The 19,204-nt window shown below is 44.0% G+C and overlaps 1 long non-coding RNA gene across 1 annotated transcript in view; it reads left to right on the top strand.

Moving 5' to 3' along the window:
- The window catches only part of LOC123001180 (uncharacterized), a 192,410-nt gene that overhangs the window by 2,351 nt on the left and 170,855 nt on the right, over positions 1-19,204 (top strand). The window contains exon 2 of the long non-coding RNA XR_006409820.3: positions 740-865. This is a non-coding gene — a long non-coding RNA (uncharacterized LOC123001180). The remainder of the gene's footprint in view (positions 1-739; positions 866-19,204) is intronic.

Below are 19,204 nucleotides of genomic sequence, written 5' to 3'. Positions count from 1 at the left end.
CCACCAGGTAGTTTTGGGGCACCTGCCTTAGCCAAGCAAGCTGGGTGCTGGGGATACCCTAGGTAAATAAAAGAATCCTTCCCTTCAAGAATATCTTGATCTAATAAATGTCATTGGGGCTCTCCAGTTGACAAATCTCTTCTCTTACTTGAACTTCAGGACAATCACAGAATAATTCTAATTATTCCATAAAAATTCTAATTGTTTTTCTTGGAGAAAGTGGGGATTGGTGTCAGTCTAGGGCTCTATCCAAGGTCGCACAGCAGTATGTGGCATAGCTAAAATTTGAACTCAGGGCTTCTAACTCCAAACTCTGTCCTTTTAACTATACCACACTACCTCCTGAACAAATCTTAAGGATTGACTACAGGGAAAAAAGTAAGCACTTGAAGGAAGATGGTGTTGTTGTCATTGTCATTACCAGTGGGTTTGTCCTAACTGGAGTTTTTGGCTCTGTGTCTCATTTACTTTTCATTGTTCATTCATTCATTCATTCACTCATTCAACAAACGTTGAACTGTGAACTACAGTGGGTCAGGAGGCCCTGAGCTGAGGTTATGATAGACCATGAATAAGACAGGAAAGTTTCCTGCCCTCACACAGCTTCTATTCTAGTGGAGGGAGACAGGCATTAAACAGGTGAACAGATAGTTAGATAAGGTAGTTGAGGATGGCAGTGAGTGCCTTGGAGGAAGTAATGGAGGAAAGATTCACTGGCTATGTTGTCCATTCACATCAGGTAAAGGCCTGACTGAAGGGGTCATGTGAGCTGAGACCTGAAAGAGAAGAATGAATCAGCTATGAGTGGAGTCGCCATGGAAAGAACATTTCAGAAGGATGGAGTCATGAGTGCAAAGACCCTAAGGTGGGTACAGGCTTTCTATGTCTGCAGGATCATAAGGTTGCCATGGCTGGAGGGTAATGAAGGACAGGAAGAATGCGTAAGGGGATCCGAGAAGTAGGCAGTGACTGGATCACGTTGGATCCTGCAACGGAGGCTAAATTCTTTTCTGAGAATAGTGGGGAATTACAGATGAGTACTTTCCAGCTGAGACATAATGTGTGCCAAATATGTCATTTAAAAATTTCTAAGGAAACAGGTGAACTAGTTATAATATATTTTAGTTAACCCAATGTATCTCAAATGTGGTCATTTCTACGTGTGATTGAAATACAGCATTATTGAGATGTTTTACATTCTTTTTTTGGTGCTATCTCTTTGAAATCTGGTGTGAGCTTTACACTTGCAGTCCACCTCTGTTGAGATCAACCACATTGCAAATGTTCAGTAGTCACCTGTGGCCAGTGGCTACCATATTGGACAGAGCAGTTATAGAGTTTTAAGCAGGGGGCCATGACAGTATCTGATTTACTATTTAATTCACAGTAAGGACACCCAAGAGGTACTAGTAGAGACCTAGCTGGTGACTAACAACCTCTCATTGTCAGGTGAAAAGACTGAGGGTCTGAGAACCAGTAACTACCTGTCTGGTCTACTGTGTTTCAGGCACTGTACTGGGAAGGACAAGTGATTTGCCCAAAGCCACAAAGCTAGAAAGAAGCCAAACAAACCTTGAACCCAAATCTTTTGGCTTCATGTCAGACACTTTAGAAAATCTCCAATGATCGTGGCTCCTGAGGATGCTTTTATTGTTACATTGTTACATTGTAGCAAGTGTGGCTTGGTTGTTTTAGTTTGCAAATATGAGTTATGGCTTCTATTTGGTTATGACTTTTTAGATATATTGTGTTCATTAAAACGCTCAACACTTCAGAGTGGGTATATGTGAATAACCCAAGAATCACCTAATATATTTTGATGTGTATTAATTGGTACAAATAATCCCTGAGCCATGTAGTATATTTTAATGTATATTAATGGATATAAATATGCCCCAAACCACTTATATGTTTTAATTTGTATCAACTTGGACCATCATTCATACCGTATGTATGTGAATTGTTCACAACTTATATTTTTGGTTTCTTTCCTGTCATTCTTAGAGTAACTTTAATTTTAGAATAACTATCTAATTTTCTCCAGATTTTTGAATGGCTTCCTAGATCAAGAAAGTCTTTGCCTATAAGGCCAAAACATCTGAATAAAAACAAAACATGGTTGTTGGACCCAAGCATTCTCCTGCCTTATAGCCTAGCTTTGACAGGGACTATGAAGGACATGAGGAGAATCTATCCATTGTGAAGGAGCACTGGATCAGAAGTCCAGAAACCTACATTTTGATCCTAGGTCTGTTAAAATGTTGTGGCTGGCCATCATCTCTAAGGTTACTTGCAATCAAATGTATTATTATTTACTAGGAGCAATTGATCAATTTTCTCTGAGGATCAGATATATATCCCACTTGATGGTGCAATGGAGCCATTCCCTTCTTTTCCAGGTCAACAAGAATATAAAGAGCTGCTCTTTAGTTAGGATCCAAACCCAACTGGGATCACTCACGAGATGCCTGGCTTTACCATAAGGGCTTAGCTTGGACAAGAAGGGGAAACAGCGTTCCTTACCTTTCAGGATTGTTCTGGATGTTTTCTGTGTTTTCCTCCAGATCCACTCTTTGCTCTCCTCCTCTATTTCTGTGTCTGGTAGGCTGACACACGGACTCCCTACTTGGGCCCCTTTGCTGTCTTCCTGGGAGCAGGAAACTCTGGTTGGAGATCAGGGTTGAGTATATTTAATCTCTCCTCTTCCTCCCTGTTGGCCTGGGTTTTGGAGGTGGTAGTTATGTTCTTCTACCTCTAGCCACAGCTCCTGTGAGCCTGGAGACAGCTCTCTCCCGTGACCCCTTCAGGCCTGGGGATGGTCTCTGCTTCCTGCTGTCACTGGCTTCAGGGTGCTTCTTCTCCTTGTGTGGGTCCACTGAACCCCGTTTTCTTCTTCATTAATAGTGCCTTTATTAAACTTCCTTTGGTTACCTCTTCAAGTGTTTCTAGCCAGGACCCTGACCCATACAGAAGCAAAGTGGGTTTTAGAGATGATCTCAGTGTGGCCTTTGCTGGATTGTTGAGATACAGAGTATGTGTGGGTTTCTCATGTAGTTTTTGAAGTAGTTAAAATGATTTGGGGTTTGGCAATTAATTAGAATAGGAAAACCAGTTAGAGGTACTGAGAGAAACAAGACAGAAATTTGGAGACCTTCCCTCGGGCAGGTCTGCTAGCTGACCATGGAGTTCTTCAGCCATTGACAGTGACTTTAGGTATATAACTCCCTTGTGCCTCTGTCTTCTCCTGTGTCAAATGGGACTCACTGTGAGGAGTGAATGTGGGGTCATATGCAAAAGTTTGGCTTAAGCCTGACGGCCCTTCCAAATGTTCCATTCCCATGCCAGTGTTCCAGCTGACACGAATCTAGTCTTGTATCCTTGGGAATGAGGCTTGAATGTGAGATACTAGGGAACTTGAAGCAATTTGCTGAGGTGGACCCTCTTGAAACATTGTAATTTGGTAACCTGCGTGTAAGCCAAGATGTACCAAAATACTTGTGTTCTACATGGCCCACTGGGAGTGAGGTGTTGGTATCGCTCACTACAGGGAAAATATCTTGAACGGAAAAAGGGGCAATATTGCAGCTCTAAGTTCCTAGTGTAAGAATGATCTTGATATTTGGGGGAGTGGGGTAATGGTAGGGGTGGACTAGCTTGGACAGGTTGGGTGGTGGGTTGACAGTGGCCTATCAAAGGGGAGCTTGTCCAGCTTCAATGAACATGCTCAGGATAATTGGTACCAAGTGCCATTTTTGAGCTACACCAACATGACCACCCAGCTTTTTCCATGGACAATTGTATTGCATCCTCCCAGCACCTTCCTGAGGCAAGTGGTCTTATTCCCATTTTACAGAATAGCAGACTGAGCCCTAGAGGTGTTAAGTAATGGTCCCAAGGTCACATAGCTGGTTACAGAGCAGGAATTTGGACCCACATGTGTCAGACTCCAGAGATGGTACTGATGAGAAGTACAGGAAACCAACTAAAGCCCCAGCAATCATTTCCTTGGCGCCATGTGCCAGGCCATGCTAGTCACATTTAATTCCTACAGGATAGGGTTTGGATCCCTATAATAGAAATAAACCTCCGCCCCCCTCACTACACACACACACAGACACTTAACACCTGTGGTCCAATTGTAGGTGTCCTTCAACAACGTAATTATGGGGACCATTTAGAATAAAATTCTATTTTGGAATAACTTTGTATATACTAGATAATGGGGGAAAATCAGGCCTGTTCAACCCATTAGGGTTGTATAGCCAGGGATTGGGGGTAGCATTGTAGCACCCCTGTTTCCCAGGAGACAGAAAATAAAAATCAATACAGTTAAAGGCATCATCATCATCATCATCTCTTATTATCACATTTTCCATTCTGTTGGCCGTCTTGGCATTTTAATTTTCCAAAGCCTTATGAACCTGCATTACCTGGTTGCATCTCCTCATGGGATATTGAAATCATGGGGAAAAATGGTGAAGTTGCTTCTGTATATTACCTTTAGGGGCAAAATTGACATATGTGGGTTTTGTTCAGATTAAAATGTCTGAGGGCCTATTTATGAACTTGCATCACTCGTAGTTTGGAACCAGTTCTGTGGCTTGGGTTCAAGGCTAAAAGTTCTACTTGCATTGTGTGGGAGACGATGTCTGACTTGATCCATTTCCTCTCTGTTACCTGCCTTTGCTCAGTGATTAAGTTGCCTGTCTGAGCATTGCATTCCGACCTACACTCTTGTGTTTTACTTCATGCTGCAGCTTCCTTACTCCTCTTCTGCCCATCATAATCCACCTGTCCTAAGTACTTTCTCTCAGCCCCCTGCCCAACCTCCCTCCCTCACTGGGTTTGGCAGCAAACTGTTGAGAAAAGAGTGAGGGTTTTGAAGTCAGGCATATCTGAGTTTGAGCCCTTACTTATTAGCTATGTGGCCATGGGAAAATTAGCTTTGCTCTTAGACTACTTTAGCTGTAAGATGGAAATGATCAGCCCTACTTCCAGAGGGTAGCACTCCGCTTTATGAGTGAGCACGTGTGAAGCACCCAAGCCATTCTTGGCGCAAAGTAATACCCATGGTTTCCTTCCTCTCACAAAATTTCTCTCCCTTCCAATGTCTCCCCTCCCCCCCAGTTCTTTTGTGTTCATCACAAAGAGATTCAGAGTAACAGTTCCCCGCTGCTCCTTCCTCTAGCCTCAGGGAGATGAAACTTGCATTCTGCAGACATTGTTTTCCTTGCATGCTTGTGCAGATGGTGATTAGGTGCAGGCATGGGTAAACTTCTCAGATGATTAGTGGGCACCTACCCAAAGCAGACAGAGGGCCAGGACCTCAAAGGTATCCCACCTGCTGCTGCGGCACCTACCTCCTGCTTGGATGCTTTCCGTGTTCAAGAACTCATTCTCTGACCAGACCTATCTAACAGTTTTGGACGTCTCTCATTGTTAGAAGGTTCTGTGTTGTTTGGCTGACATCTGTCTTCCTAGAGCCATCATCTACCTGTTCTTTCCAGCCTTTGCAATCTAGCTAGTAGAAGGGCTCTCCCTTTTTCACACGATGACAGTTGATCGATTAGAAAACTGTTATTCATGTGTTCACAAGGTCTTCAGTCCTCCAGACTTTAGGTACTATTTTATCCTGCCTAAGTTATACTCCATTATTCCATTCCACATTGTCAGCAGTCATGCTTTCCTTTATCTCAGGAGCTGTGTTGCAACCTGTGGAGGGGTAGGGGCATCAGCTTTGAAGTCAGGCACATTTGGTTCAAATGCCTCCATGGGCACCTACTGGGAACTTACCTATCTGTAAAACTTACCTATCTGCAAAATAGAAGCAGTAATACCAGTATCATAGTATGCCCAGGCAGATTAAATGTGCTGACGTATAGAAAGTATGCAGTCTCTTGCCTTGCATGGAAAAGAGGCAGTAGCTGTATAATTATTATTTATAATTTCTAGGAGAGTACCCACCATGCTCGGTTCTCTTAGAAAATCTTCCTAGTGACCTTTAAGGCTTTCATCAGCCTGGAAATGGGAGTTTTTCCCCCCCTCCCTTACACCAGGAAAATGGCATTAAATGAGTGTTCTGTTTGCTTTGTTACAATCACAAGATTCTTAGGAGGAGGATAAGATAGTCCAAATACCATTCCATGGTCATTTTAAGTATGTTCATTCAAGGCAGGTTTTAATTTAAAAACAGTTTGGATAGTCTGTGGCTAAACATGTACATTCTAAGAGGTCCTTTGGGATTGCAGCAGAATGTTCAGACATTCATGGGCAGAATTCCAGAACGCTTGAAAGATGAGTGTGTCCTGTGGCTGATGAACAAGGTATGAAGACACCAAATCCCCCTGATGAAGTCCAGCAATGCCATGCCACTGATCGGCCTTTCTGGAAGGACTAGATGAGCTCACCAAGAAGAAAGGAGTTGATGGGAGATTTCAGGAAAGATTCTTAGTTATCAGAAATTAGGCATTGAAAGAGCTGGGGCTTCCTGTTGATTCTCCAAGTTGTTCTCACAGCCCAAGACACATGGTTGGGCCATGATGTCATCTGACATAGATAGACACGCTGAGGCCAGAAACTGTCAAGCAGATTCTGGATCATGATGGAGGGTGGGAGGGATGTGCAATTTGAGGGCCATGTGAGTGTGGAATGAGTAATGTTTTCCAGGAGGGTATTATCACCCATCCTATCATTGATGGGGGTGGGGGAAGAACTGAACTCTAAGATATTCAAAAACAAGTATTATATATCCCCCTAAAGACCCTACTTTTCCAAGTTAAAATCCTATGTTTAGTAGTCTCATATATTGTCATGCTAGGATAATATTTTCATATCCAGTTGAATTTAGATGACCAATCTCAATCATTCATTTGTTCGTTCATTCCTTCATTCATTAAATCACTCAGTTGGTCATTCAGTTATTTGGTCTGTGGTTCTAGCAGTTATTCAGTCTGTCCCTTCATTGGTCCATTAGCTGTTTAGTTTTTCATTCAACAAATACCTATTGGACATCTTTTTCTCTCCTAAGAGCTCTGCTGGGTGAGACATGCAGCAGTGAAAAAAGATTCACCGAATCTACTCTCCTGGGAAAAACAGATGTTAAACAAGCAATTACAACAAAAGGTGATGAATGGGGAGCATTAAGATAGGAAAAGCACGGGCCCTGAGGCAAATGAAGTTCAGTTTGGCTGGAGATCACAGTTTTCTATTACCTAAAACATCAGATCCCAGTGGCTTAACTTCCTGGGTGTCTAAATACGTAACCCCAAACACTCATCCACTAGAAAGAACAAGAGCTAACATTTGTGGACCTCTTGCCATATAGCCAGCCACTGAACCAAGTCCTTTACAAAGATGGTCACACTAAATCTTTCCTGAGTTAGGGACTCTAAGTATCACCATTTCACAGATGAGGAAGTTGAGGCTCAAAAGGGATAAACGGCTTTGGATAAGGATAAACTACAGCTCTGCAGTCACATAGGGCAAGTGGCAGAGCCAGGAGTTGAACCCTGGTCTGTTTGATTCTACAGCTCACAGTAATAACCATGAACGTTTCCCTCCTCCACGTGTTTAGGAAGTGGAAAACCCGTAACAAAGACATTGAGAAGTCAGGGCAAAGAGAGTCTTTGGACCTTGCTAGTGTACTCCCAAAGAATCAAGAGCTCTGTAGTGAGCCTCACAGCCCATGGGAAAAAGAGCAAGAACTTGGGGTGACCAGGTCAGAGAACATCATGGGGCAAACTCTGTTCCTGCATCCCAGAGGCATGAGAAAGCTTTGCGGGAAGTTATTTGTAACAGCAGAAAGAGCTTAGGCAATCCAACCCAGAAACGAATCAATCTTATGCTTGCATGTACATTTTAAATGCAGTTAGAATAATATAAAACCGAATTAGAAAGCCTAATATCCACATGATGTCTTTATTTAGTGTAAAGCAATCCATTACACACGCTCTCTTTCCTTTTCGGTGATTAAAAAAATAAAGTGAGTCAGTCATCTTTGCAAAAATAGTTCCATATTTCAAAAGAAAATAGTTTTCTTAGAGAACATAGCCTTCTCTCTATTTTTTCTCTCTCCTTATGTCTCCTCCTCCAGCTCAATAATAAATATCTCCTGCCCAGATGTTAGATCATGTTGAGATAATTTGGAAATCTTAGTGCTTAATTTAGACATGATTCATGTACACATTGAGTAGTACCTAAGTTTGGCCAGGGATGAGGATAGTTGCTCGTGGTGGTGGTGATTCAGGCTTGCCCGTGAATGATCCGCCTTCTATCACTTGAGATATTACTCAACTGCTGTGATGACTCAGCTTGAGTCGGTGCAACTGTGAACACAATGGTGAGCTCCCAAAGCAGCTTCCCTTGGTGTTCCCCATGTGGTTGGAGATGATTCTGTGCTCACTGGCACTTGCTGAGTTTGTGCCATGTATTCTCGATGAAGGCACGAGTGAGTCATGTTTCCATGTGTCTTGCTGTCAGGTCTGTTTGGTATTCTGTGGTTACCACAGGTCTAGTCCATACATCATCTCCTTATTCAAAGGGATTCTTTTACCTGATGTCTTCATTATCATCAAAGAATCTCCTTTCTAGACTCAAGAACCACGAGCTTCAGAATCCAGCTCATCTGCCTATATCCTGTATTGGTGTACAATGGTGTTACTTCTTCTTGACACCAAGTAGTACTACTCTACTGGTGTAATACTGCAACTACCATCAGCACCACCATGAACAGCATTTCTCTTCCCACTAGGAAGCAGGATTTGGGAATACGTAGAATGTTACAAATACTGGTTGAGTTCCTTATATGCTTTATCTCAATTATTCATCATAAAGTCATATGTAGTATTTATTTATTTATTATTTATTTATTTTTGAAGATCTTATTTATTTGAGAAAGAGAGAGAGAACGAGAGAGAGAGCGAGAGAGCGCACAAGCAGGGGGAAAAGCAGAGAGAGGGGGCGGAAGGAGAGGGAGAAGCAGGTTCCCCGCTGAGCAGGGAGCCAGACTTGGGGCTGGATCCCAGGATCCTGGGATCATGACCTGAGCTGAAGGCAGATGCTTAACCAACTGAGCCACCCAGGCACCCCTACATATAGTATTTAGATCCCGATTTTGCTTAGGAATTAAAATCAAGGCTTAAATATGTGAAGTAACTCACCTATGGTCTCATTGTTAGTAAATCGCAGAGGTATTATCTAAACCCAGCTTATTTGACATGAAGCTTTTGACCAAGACACCAGTGTTTTCTATCTTCATGATCTTTTTCTCCATCTCATATCATCATTATCACCCCTGTGCTGTTAATTATGTAATAGTGGCTGCCTGGTACTCACTACAGTCATACGAATAAGGCTGCAAGAGCAGACAAGTCGTTTGCAACATGCAGTACTTGTAACCTACTGATACTGGGACCACAATCTGCATCATCTATCAGAATAAATCCCCTGAAGGAAAACAGAAATCCTGCATTAGCATGGGCTCTGAGGGATGACATTCAATCTCCCAATCTCTTCTCTCTGGCACATGACTTCTTTACCGTACTGTACTATAATTTTGTTTTCTCTAGTGAGGACCTTAGTTCTTTCTAGGAACAGTCTCAGCCCATCTATAACATTTTGTTCGGACTTTATTTTTCTGGGTTGAAACTCTGCCCACAAGGACCTGGTGGTGTATTTGGAAATTGGAAATTATCCTATGGTTTCTAATTTCATGGGGACTCTAAAGAGTGGTGACTCCTAGTACTGCCTTTAGACTCAGGCAAGAGTGGCTCCTGTCCTGTGGATTCCACTATGGTCTGGTCCTCTGGCCACCCATCCCTTCCAGGCTAGGCATAGGTTCCATGGACCCCTGAATTCTCTTCTTGAAGGACTCCAATCCCATTTCTAGAAAAGAGTGGGCCTCTGCCATGGGGCCATTGGACCAAGAATGGACCTTGTCACAGTTTACCCCTAGGCCCCAGGGGGAAACCAAGAGGTGGTTGCTAATGGGATGTGGTTAAAGTTTGAGTATCTGCACTTATTTGAGCAAGACCCCTTGCGGTGTGGGGCAGAGCTAGGAGTGGGAAGAGAAAGTGGAGACAGACCAGAAGCCAGAGGGGAGTCCAAGAGCTTAGAACTCAAACCTAGGTTTCCAGGTTGTTTTGAAGACATTTGTCATGGTAGGAGGATAGAACATATTTTTATTAGGCAGTGTGTTAGCTTGATTTATAACTTCTGTATATTTGACACATATCTTATGGGCCTGCACTACTACCCTTTTGCCCTGGCTCCCTCAAGTGTTAGGGATAGGCCTGTTAGCAACCACTAGGGCAACCAGTCATCCCAATGTATCTGAGACTAAGGGGTTTCCCAGGATTCAGGATTTAAAGTGCTAGTGGAAAAAGACGTGGGGAAACTGGAAGAAAGTGTGTTGATCACCCTAGACCACCCACTCCCTATAATGTAGTGAATGTTGTTGATTTATATAACTGTACAGAACTCAGACTCCTTCCTGGGACAGAAAGAACTTCTATTTACATTTTCATCATAATAGCATGCAAGAAATTCCATTTAATGATAGACCTTCTCTCAGAGGCAGGAGATAATTAAAGGTCATTTAACCACTGGTAGGCATCCTGTCTCCAGGGCAGGATGCAGCCATTAGCAGTGTCCTTTGTAAAATTGCCACTAAAATCAACAATGAGCATTCATTGACCACTAGAAGAAGGAATATCATCAAAATTGTTGCTGGAAGTCATAATAGCTTTGTGGACTGTCTTATTTCTTCAAGAATGAGGAGAGAGGGGATGTTTCCATGTGACATTATTCCCATTGATACCTAGTTCCAGCTTTCCAACTTGGCTACAACTGCCTAAAGCAACTCCTTTCTAGGGGTGCCTAAGAGCTAGGAATATTTTGAGGTGTTTGGCAACTGAAAAAAGGGGAGATGGAAGCATCTTTAGCCAAACACCTTTCTGGGAAAAATTGAGAGGTAGGTGTAGTTAATTTCTACCCATGCTGCTGTTTCTACTTTTCCCACCATCTTGTTTCCTGAATTTTTAGGAATAAGACATTCATTCATTTATTCATCCATCCATTCACTCAGCAAATGAGGCCAAGAGTGGTAGCACTGCGTGGAAAAAGAAACAGCAAGAGCAAAGTCTCTGTGGTGGGAACATACTTGAAGATCTAAAAGCAGACTAGAGGGGCGGGCCAGAAAAGGAGGAAAGGGGAGCAGAATAGGTTCCAAAAGTTGGGTGAGGGTCAGGTCACATGGGACCTTAGGGGCCACAGTACAGACTTTGGATTTGATCAAGTGCTGTGGATTGATAATGCCCAGAGATAGCCACATCCTTGTCTGAGAATCGTCCACGTTACCTGATACGACCAAAATGGACTTTACAGATGTGATTAAATTCAGGATCTTGAGACGGGGAGATTACCCTGGACTATCCAGGTGGGTCCTATCCCTATCGTGAGGGAAGGGGAGACTGGACAGACAGAGGAGGACAAGGCAGTGTGACTATGGAGGCAGAGGCTGGAGTGATGTGGCCACAAGCCGAAGAAGCCTGGCAGCCTCCCCACACTAGAAGAGGCAAAGAACAGATTGTCCTCTAGAGCCTCCAGAGGGAGCATGGCCCTGCTGACATGCTGATTTTAACCCAGGAATACAGATTTTGGACTTCCGGTCTCCAGAACTGTGAGTTAATAAATTTTTGTTGTTTCAAGCCACCACATTTGTGGTAATTTGTTACAGAAACTAAAGGAAACTGATACAGGCAGTTTTTGGCTTTAGGCTAGGATATGACCTGATGAGATTTCCATCCTTCAGTGACCGCTTTGAGAGCTGTGTGGAACAGAGATCAGAGGGGACAGAAGTAGGAGTAGAGAGACCGGCTGGGAAGTTCTTGGCAACCATGTGCACGAGACACAATGCCCCTGTGGAGGTGGAGAGAAGTAGAACATTCAAGATTTTCTTTGGAGGTAGAATGCCCGGACTTGCTGACAGATTGCCATCAGGAAAGCAGGCTTTGAAAAGTCATCAACAACTTAGTCTGAATGTAAATAGGCCTTTTCCTCCAAGGGAAACTTGTAATTTTAAAAGGCAGCACAGGGATAACCCAGCAGTGGGATTTTAGGCTCTGTAATACACCAAATGTGGAGAAAGGGGCTTAGTGGGTTATGGGCTTGTGGCGTTTCCCTGCAGCCCATTCTGTTATGCTGCTTTGCTGACCGCCTGCTCTGTTCATAATCTGTCATAAATCCTTTTTTAGAAGTAGATGGACCACAAATCAATGGATGATATTTTCCATGTTGTCTCAAAGGGAATTTTCTGGGTTGGAGAGGCACCTGAAAGATGTGGTTTAAATACCCCATTGAGGTTCTTATGACATTTCAAAGGTTTTCTGTATTAGTTCTCAAACTTCAGCCTGTCTCTGATTCACTCGGGGAGCGTCTATGTCAGGCAGAGTTGAGAAATGTGGCTCCAGAGATTTTGATCCTAGGTGGGGGAAGATTCTAGGACAGTGCTTCTCAGACTTTAAAGGTTCTGATTCTGCAGGCCTGGGTGGAGCCTGAGATTCTGCATTTGTGACGAGCTCCCAGGTGATGCTGACACGGGTGGTCTCTGGACCACACTTGGAGTAACAAGATTCACAGGGATCATTTTCAGAGCTTTAAGCCCCCATGTGCCAAGGATGAGTCTGACTCCAGTTTGGATGTGACACCACACGTGTCAGAAACAAAGGTAGCCCAGACACACTGCCAAACCCTTCTGTGTGATGGCCCAGCTGTCATCTTGGTGCAGCAGATTCTTTTCCCCTCTAAACCGGTGACACTCTGCATTCTCTCCTGCTGAGCTCATAAATGCCTCCTTGCCAAACCCAACAGGGGCCAGCTTCCCAGACTGGGTTACGAGGGTGAGGTTTGCCAGGCTCGCCCCTTCCGTGAATGCTGTGGGCCAGACGGCTTCCTTAACGCAGCGCTCTCTGTCTTGCTTGGGGCCCATGAGGGTTGGCATGCCACAATCATCATGCTGTTTCCAGCACATAGTCCCGGCCACGCTCTTCCTCCACTTCATACCCTGCCCTGGCCCTGGTCAAGCTCACTGGCCTGCCCACAAAGTTCCTCCTCCATCTCTAGCTTTTACAGTCTACAACCCAGCCAGATAGAGCCACCGTGAGTTCCTTGTTTCATAGGCTTGATTTCTCTTCTCACCAGGCCTGAGTCATAGTTTAACTCAAATCATCCTCACATGATGGTGAAGGATACACACAGTAAAGAAGGAACAGAGCTGTGACATAAAGAGAGGCAGTGCAAACCAGTGGTTAAGCACAGGCTTTAGTATGCATCCCAGCTAGGTCACACCTCAGCTACGTGACCGTGGACTAGTCTCTGTGCCTCAGTTCTCTCCTCTTTAAAATGGGGCAAATAGGGGCATCTGGGTATCTCCGTCAGTTAAGTGTCCAACTCTTGATTTCAGCTTGGGTTGTGATCTCAAGGTCGTGCGATCGAGTCCTGCATCGGGCTTGCACTCGGTGCCGAGTGCACTCTCTCCCACTGCCTCTGCCCCTTCCCACCACTCCACCCTGCACTCACATGCTCTCTTTTTCTCAAATAAATAAATCTTTAAAAAAAAAACCAGAATGGGATAAATAGAATCTTTCTCACAGGGCTGTCAAAAGGACTTAATGAGCCAATGTACTTAAAAGGCTGAATTTTGTGACAGGCTGTAGTAAGGGTGGACATTAGCAATTCAGATTAGCCACTGCTGTTTGTCATTCTCTTCCTTTCTAACCTTACCATTTTCCCCCTTCTCTCCTTGTTCTTCCCCTTGAGATCTTGCGTCTTCCATAGAAGTACAGTTCTTGGCATTTTCTCCAGGTGAAATTCCGCAGGGTTGGGAAGTATCGATTGTATTTCAGAAATTGTTTTTGGTAATTGACCAATAGGAATTGTTGGGACTGTTCGCTTCGTTACATTATCAGCGGCACTCTAAAAGGAAATGAATGGAAATGCTCATTATTCCGGCCATTAGACCAAATTTGGAGCAAACAGGAATCTCTGGGTCCAAACATTTCCCCTGTAAAGCTTTGTTTACCTTAGAGACTGAAGTCAACACAATGGGGTTGAGATATCAACAACACGGAAAGGCTTGAAGTCAAGGGCAGCAGAAGCCTTTAATGAAGCTGGTGTCCAGGGCCACAGTGAACACCTTTCTCTCTAGGCTAGGAACGGGGGGTGGGGGGGAAGGGGGGGCAGGCGGGCGGAGCATTTCAGGGTTGCCCCATCAGACTGAGTAATCATGAGCTGACATTAGATTCCTGATGAGATTATCACTAGAATTATGGGGGAGACTCTATACAGATACGGTCCAAAGATGAGCATTTGCTGAGGCCCAGCCGTCACCACTGCCAGGCAGATGAGACGTCAGTTGTCCAGGGAAAAGAAGTAGAGGCTTTGACTAGGGTTCATTCACGCACATTAATCAACAGATGATTCCCAAGTACGTGCCAGCCACTGTTGTAGATGCCGGTGGTGCAACACAGTAAAGGAAACACACAGAAATCCTTGCCTCCATGCAGCCCACGTGCTACTTAGGGAATATCTTTAGGTCTTAGAGAATATCTACGTGCCCTAGCCTGAATTCAGAGACCTAAAGGATTCTAGATCCCTTTGGTTCATTATCTTTCTTAGGGTCACATGTTTCTTAAGGAATATTGTGGACGCCATGAACCCGTGAACTTCTTACCTCTCGAGTTATGCTGAGTTCTGCATTTAGTTTCAGAGGGTTTCTGTCCTGTCTTCCCTACCTCCCCAACCTTCTGATCCTGTTCTACCATCTGGAGAACATTCCTCAGCATCCTTGCTAAGAGAGGCTTACCCTAAGGTGTGGATTTTTTTTTTTTTTTAAGAGATGGGAGACTTGTTGCCTCTCTAGGCAGCCATTCTATCCAAGTAATGGATAGAGGCAGCTCTACAGACTACAGACTCTACCAGTTTCCTTTTCCACCCTGTTCCCTGCCTCTAAACCCTGAGACTGGGATCTGGTGCAAATAGGACTGGCACCCTGTTCACTGGTGTTCTGTTTTTTTCTTGAAGGTGCAAAGAGAAATGCCTACTCCTACCACCCTCCTAGGTTTGGGGACTATTATGGGCTTGGCTACTATCCTTTCCCTGAAAGGGAAAGACTCCAGTAACGTTTCTTCTCATAGTCTCTCTATAAAGATACTAGCCTAAGACAGGCCTCCTTAATCTCCTCCACCCTCTGTTTACCTTCTTATCTGAAAATATGACTGGATTTGCAGATTAGCCAAAGGAAACAGAGACTTGTTTTTAAGACTGGCGACTTGCTTTTTGAGCCTGCCAGTATTTATAAGGCTTAAATGACTTCTCTGTTCCTTGTGTTGTGTGGGAGGAAAAAGAAAACTCTTACCTACAGCCGGGTGAGAGAGCAGTGTCAACAAGGTACCCCCACCCCCCTCTGCTGAAAGCCAGTTTTTCTTTTAAACCAGAGTCCAGGCCATGTGAAATCCTTCAGGAGGACAGGACCAGAGACCCGACCCTGAGGGTTCCTTCTGAAGGGAAGGTAGTACAAGCACGTGCCAGCGCTCTGAAGAAGTTGCTCTTCAAAGAACGTTGGCTGAAGATTTTGGAAGTAACTGGGTCTTGTTATCTATCAGACAAGAGCTGTGTGATCTTGAAAAGCAAGCCCCCCCGAGAGGGTAGAGAGGTTGCACTGATTCACAAAATCAGTGGAGCCGTGAGGCAGAGGGAGTTGGAGTGGAAGGAATTTTGTTTTCTTTAGCTCACTCCAAGCTGTTTTTGAGCCACATGACACGTAACCACCACCTCCCAGGAGTTGAATGTTACTGTGCAGGTGCCCAGGAGCTGGGCCGCGCGTTTAGAATCCTCACAGCAACTGCACCAAGAAGGAATCCTTGTTGTCATCATTGCTCTTCAGCTTCACAGAATTAAATGGACAGTGACTCTGGGTTCATGACACATGCTCAGAATCACATATTTTAATAATGCCACAAACACTCATGACCCTGGAGCTAGAACAAAAGCCCAGACATTGACACAGACTCACATCTATGGGTGTAGCTCCCTCTCCCATTTCATCCCTGCGCCTCCATCAGAGGCAACCATCGTCCTGAACCCACTCTCTGGCTTTCCTCTATATAGTTGTGTTGTATCTGTGTGTGTGATAAAAATATATGTGTCTACTTCATTTTAGTTGGGTTAACTTTATATAGAAGGCTACTTACTGTACTTGGCACAATTTCGGTGTAATACCTTGCTGAGATCCATCCACATTGTGTGCTCCTGTGTAGTTTATCCGTAGTGATGGCTCTGGAAGATCACACTGTGGGAATATCCCACAGTTTATTCATTCACTCTTCTACTCATGAGTTTTTGGGTGGTTGCCAGCCTTCTGCTCTTGTTAACAGTGTGGCCTTTGAACAATCTTATGTGTCTCAGTTTTTCCGAATGGTTGCACCAATTTGCACACTTATTGGCAGTGTGTGAGAGAGCTTCAGATTCTGTCCAATGCAATGTTTGGAATGGTGAGATTTAAAAATTTTTCCCAAGCTAATAGACATAAAAAAATTTGTCTCCCATTGTGGCTTCGATTTGTATTTCCTTGATCACTAATGATATTGAACATCAATTCATACATCTTTCTTTTGGCTCTGTTTCCTCTCTTGTGAGTTGTTTGTTTCTTATGCCTGCTTTTTCTATTGCATTGGCTGTATTTTGCTTACTAAATTTTGGGGGTTTTTTTCCTTATGTTCTTGTTACTAATCCATATAAAAGAATTAATATGTGCATTTTATCAGTGGAGAAACTGAGTGTCCTAGAGAGTAAGGGACTTGCTCAAGACCATGTAGCTATCCATGGAGGACCAGTTTGACTTGGTATATATTGAGGGTTCCCGGGCTACACTGTCTTCCTGTTGTCGAGTCTGTGGACATGGAATGTGAGGTCTGGTTCTGGTCCTGCTATACCACCAGTGGGCTGGAGAGCATTGAATTAGTCCCTATGTCTTGGGCCTTACTTTCTTCATCTGTACAGTGACAACTTTTCTTCCAGCAAAGCTCTGTGGACTATCTTCATCTTTTTTTTTTTTTTCCTTAGGATCTGTTGATTTGAGAAAAGGGTGGGGAGGAAGGGGCAGAGGGAGAGAGACTCTCAAGCAGACTTCCCACGGAATGTGGAGCCTGTCGCAGGGCTCGATCTCATGACCCTGAGATCATGACCTGAGCTGAAACCAAAAGTCGGATGCTCCACTGAGTGAGCCACCCGAGCATCCCTCCATCTTTTTTGATTCTCACAACTTTTAAGAACCCATGTGTCCAATGTGCTGGGAGGGACTGTTCCCCACCCGCCCACATTCCACTTTGTACTGTCCACAGTGTGGTGTGCGTGGTCTCGAAAATTATGCCTGACTGGCAGCTCTAAGGGTTTTGCTTGCTTTGGGGTGTGGGGAGCCTGGAGTGAACATGGATAGTACTAACATCTTTCTCACTTTTCCTTGATTATCGTTGGCCATCTCTGTCTCCAGGAAGCCATGATTAAACATAGTGGAAGGGAAGATTAAGGATATTGTCATGATGGGGCACCTGGGTGGCACAGAGGTTAAGCGTCTGCCTTCGGCTCAGGGCGTGATCCTGCCATTGTGGGATCGAGCCCCACATCAGGCTCTTCCGCTATGAGCCTGCTTCTTCCTCTCCCACTCCCCCTGCTTGTGTTCCCTCTCTAGCTGGCTGTCTCTATCTCTGTCCAATAAATAAATAAATAAATCTTTAAAAAAAAAACAAAGGATATTGTCATGATAGCTTTCTAGTACCTTGTCCATCCAACAAATAGTTTTTAGTCACTTACAATTCATCAGGCACACTGGCAGGTAGTGTATTCAGGTATCAGACAGGCTTTAGTTCAATGCCTTTTACTAGTTGTGGGAACTTCCACCAAGTTTTTCAACATTTTGGGGTGCTTCCATGTTTTGGCCCTAGTGAATAATGTTATTACGAGCACCGATGAGTACTTTTTTTAATAGGAATTTTGGGAGGGTAAGATGAGATAATATATGCCCCGGCCCATAATACAAACTCAATAAATAGTGGTGATGAGGGTGGATCCTAGGAAGGGGAAGAAATGTCAGTGAGAAAGTATCAGAAGCCTCCCTGAGGAACAATGGGCTGGATTACTAGAGTCCATCTAACTACATGCATACTGCAGAGAAATGCATCTTTACTCAGAACATGTTATTTAGGGCTAGACGCTGGAGATAGAGACTAACAGAAGTGGTACACATTTACACATCACTCACCATGTGCCAGACCCTGTCCTAAGGGCTTTAAATATATTAACTCAATGCTCACAAGAACCCAGTGAGATAGATGACAACTATAAGTCCCATTTTACAGATGAGGAAAGTGAGGTACAGAGAGTTGAATTAACTTGTCCCAAGTCACAGACTAATAAATATTTGAGACAGGGCTGGAACCCAGGCCGAATGGCCCCACGGTACCACTGCAGAATGAGTGACACCGAATCCCTGTCCTAGGAGAGTTCACGTGTCCCAGGATGGACATTTTATTGTAGTGCAATCAAAAGTGTCTAATGGATTCATGAGTGTTCATGATGATTACCTCCAGGAGAGACACTGAAATTTATCTCACTTTTTATCTCATTCCCTCATGTATTGTTAGGATTTTTTTTTAAACATTTGACATCTCTTAATTTGGTAATAAAATCATACGGGCAGGTACAAAACAAAGAAATATGGTGGAGGCGACCACAGAGATGTGGGCTGCTGCTGTGGGAGCCTGGAGGAGGCAACTCCTAACTCTAGAGGAGGAGGTGATGGGGGGGTTTGCAAGATGGGTAGGAGTGCACTTAATAGAAATGAGCAGAGAGATTTATTCTAGGAAGAAGGACCACTTGGATAGAAGCAAGTATGGTTGCCCTCAAAATAAGAAAAGTGTTGGCCCAGATTGCGGGACATAGTTGTGTATGGTTAATATTAGACTCCCAGTCCAGTGCCCTGGGATACAGGGAGTGGCCATTTGTTCCTCTCTCCTGGATTCTACTCATTAATATTATACTAGTTAGGATTAAGATTTCTTGGTAGCCATTTTCAAAGAACCAAACTGTGTGTTTCTTATGGCACCAATCCGGCCACACAGGGAAAACTGAGGTTATATCTGGCAAAAGAGGT

This window comes from Ursus arctos, unplaced genomic scaffold, assembly GCF_023065955.2.
Source record: "Ursus arctos isolate Adak ecotype North America unplaced genomic scaffold, UrsArc2.0 scaffold_14, whole genome shotgun sequence".
In the NCBI taxonomy this organism is placed as follows: Eukaryota; Metazoa; Chordata; class Mammalia; order Carnivora; family Ursidae; genus Ursus; species Ursus arctos.
The sequence above is the reverse complement of the archived record's forward strand: the minus strand, read 5'-3'. Positions and strand labels throughout refer to the sequence as shown.